The 3,006-nt window shown below is 37.4% G+C and overlaps 1 long non-coding RNA gene across 1 annotated transcript; it reads right to left on the reverse strand.

Moving 5' to 3' along the window:
- Positions 1-484: 484 nt before the first annotated feature.
- On the reverse strand, positions 485-2,710 carry LOC117739595. Its single transcript, XR_004610186.1, has 3 exons — positions 2,569-2,710; positions 2,048-2,141; positions 485-686 (listed from the first exon to the last, which is right to left on the reverse strand). It is a non-coding gene; the product is annotated as an uncharacterized LOC117739595 (long non-coding RNA).
- Between the last annotated feature and the right edge of the window lie 296 nt (positions 2,711-3,006).

Here is a 3,006-nt window from a genome sequence, read left to right on the forward strand (position 1 = left end):
GGTGTGCTTCTGTGAAGATCAACAGCTCTTACAAAGACTGTAATTTGTGGATATTTTAGCCAAACCTTGTGTCATCTTACATACAAAAACAAATAACTGCAAAGATGGATCTAGTATATGCAAAGAATAAGAGCCATCCAAGGACTAGATGAAATGGACGCATGCGAGCTAGGTTTCTGGTAATCACCAGTTCATCAGTTAAATATAGCCATTTACTATGCGGCATGAATTGGGAGGTATGAAGGCAAATATCATGTTTTAATTAACCAATATAACTTCAGCAATGTTGCGGTGATTACGAAAGAAATGCAATCCATTATTTTCAGTTACGAGCAGTCTGTAGATCAGATTAAATAATATTAAGCAAAATAAATAAATAAATTGAATCTAATGCATAAAAAATATAGCAAAAGTACATCTATAAACATTGATAAATGTCATCTAAATATTTGCAGTATAGTCAGGAGATAAAAACACTCAATGAAACGGTTTACTCCAAACAATTTACTTCCATCAATATTTCTTACAAAAAAAGAAACAAAATATCCTCAAATTATTTCCGGTGGTGTGGGGTCAACCAATAATATTCAAATATAAATGTCCATATCCAATGTCATCGACTACTGAAAGGCCTCGTTAGCCGCTAAGACGTCTCCATCTTGTAACCATGTTTTTCCAGCTCAGCTCTGCAGGGAGAAAAAGGAAAATAGAAAGATCAAGTCAGTGGAGATGATTACAGGTGGGTGGTAGAGGCACAAGTACCCTCTGCTATTGATTGCAAGAACCCATTAAGAGATGGGAGTGAGAAATACATAAATATTGCATAATATGTGCAGCTATGGATTTGATGATTACACATATATAAAAATGTATGTGGCAGCTGTGCCCTTTAACAATAATTATATATTTAAGAAACAACTTAATAGCATGGCTATCATAATTGGTCTCAATAAAACAATAGCATATTACGTTCTAAAGTGTAAGTGCTTTGTCTCAAACAAAAACAGACCAGCCACTTATTTATCATCCGTTATTGATTATCAAATAAGTGTGAATGTAAGTATGACGGATTTTATGATAATTTTGATGGTGTTATTGGCACAATTTCAGAAACAAGTGAAAGATGCAACAGCCAACCAAAATGAACAATCAAAGCTATTAGAGAGAGAAGCTGCAGGACAGATACAAAGCAAGAAACCAAGAATGCAAGCGCACTGTTGGCGTCCGGCGGTTTCTTAATTGCAAGATGTATTAATATTGATCAAATGGCTATCTGAAATAAGAAGCTTCCTAAACATCATTTTTGGAGGAGCAAGTTCTGGGACCTACAATTCAAGCTGAAGATTGGAGAAACCGTCCTTCAACTTTAAAGAGACCATAAGCTCCACACTGAATGTATTCCTTTATCATCTGGAGTGTATAACACATTTTATATTTGTTAAAAACTATGTCCCTTTACTATCAATAATTTGGAAAAATAATCTATGGCTCATAGACACAACTGTATTATGATGTTGACTGCTAAACAAATGATATATATATATATATATATATATATATATATATATATATATATATATATACACATATAGCCATGTCCAAAACTCTAGTTTTAATGCTGTAAAACAACAATTTCAAAACACACAGGCCTGAGTTTAATCAGTCACCGAAGTCGCTCATCATACACAATGATATTTGGAAATCTTTCAAGGACCAGTATCCTGTCATTCCTTCGCTGTGGTGCAAGTTATTGGAGGAAAGGTCTGCCTGTCACTAGTGTTTCAAATGTTGGTCAGTTGCAGTTAGTTAAAATCAAATAACTAAAAGAGATGCGTCTCATGTGGTGCATTTAAAGTAAGATAATGTGGCCTCTATGGCACCAAAGGTAAGAAATAAGTCCACACCAAGACTGACTTCAATAACTTCGCCCCCTACTACTTAAAGCGATGCTTTAGACCTCTGATTGTTTGACCTGCTGTATCAGATACACTGACAGGATATGACGGGCTGCAGCTCAACGTTCTGTATTTTATTGTGTTAATATCACCTCAGCTGATTGGAAAAATCATCCTCTACGTTGTCATCGTCCCAGTTGTCTTCCCAAACATGAGCGTCTTCATCTTCCTCCAGCCCCGTCCAGTCTAGGAGAAAAACAGAGTACTGTCAAAACCTCGAAGTGGTGACAAAAGGAAACGTTCAAACACAATATGCGTATTTGATTGTGAACGTCCACTGAGCTACAGCGTAAGGCTAACACTGTCGTTAGCTTGTCACCAGCGAGGGAGATACAGTATATGAGTTATCAGAATAACATGCACGCTCACTGTAATGGATATTACATAAGTAGTTAAATTACAGTCCACGACAACAGAAGACAACGAGCTGCACAAGTAGACGTCTGTGACGAGCAAATGAGTTCCCTGCTTGCTCACGCTAAAACTAGCACGGCTAGGTTAGCTAGCTGAGTCACTGTCGCAGGGCCCAAAACCGACAAAAACAGAGACCCCAGTGTCAGGAAGAGAAGTAAACAAGCGCAATGTGACTTCAAACATCATCCGTAGCATTTACCCTCGGCTGGGAATTCTTCAAACTCATCGTCCTCCTCCAGTAAGCCCAGGTCCACGGTCTGTTTCTTGTCTGACATGTTAGCTGTGTTGGCGCTGTGTTGCTGTTTGTTAATGAACGGTTATCTATCGCAGGACTTAAGGGACGATGAAGGATGTTCGAGCGACTACAGACTGCGCAGAAAAGCGCAGCATTCAGTGAAGCATTTGCCTAGATGGAAACGCAATGTGCTTCACTTAGAGAGAGTATTAAAACAACCACCACGTTCATCCCCAAGACACTATTTACACAGACGGACACACACATATCATAATATTATTAATAGTATATTAGTAGTATTAGGGATATTAGTTTTATTTTAATTTGTAATATACAATACAGTAACTAATCATGAGCTTAATAAAATGGTGGAGGGCATTATAGTGTATCATTTTTAATGAC

Source organism: Cyclopterus lumpus, chromosome 11 (genome assembly GCF_009769545.1).
Source record: "Cyclopterus lumpus isolate fCycLum1 chromosome 11, fCycLum1.pri, whole genome shotgun sequence".
Taxonomy (NCBI): Eukaryota; Metazoa; Chordata; class Actinopteri; order Perciformes; family Cyclopteridae; genus Cyclopterus; species Cyclopterus lumpus.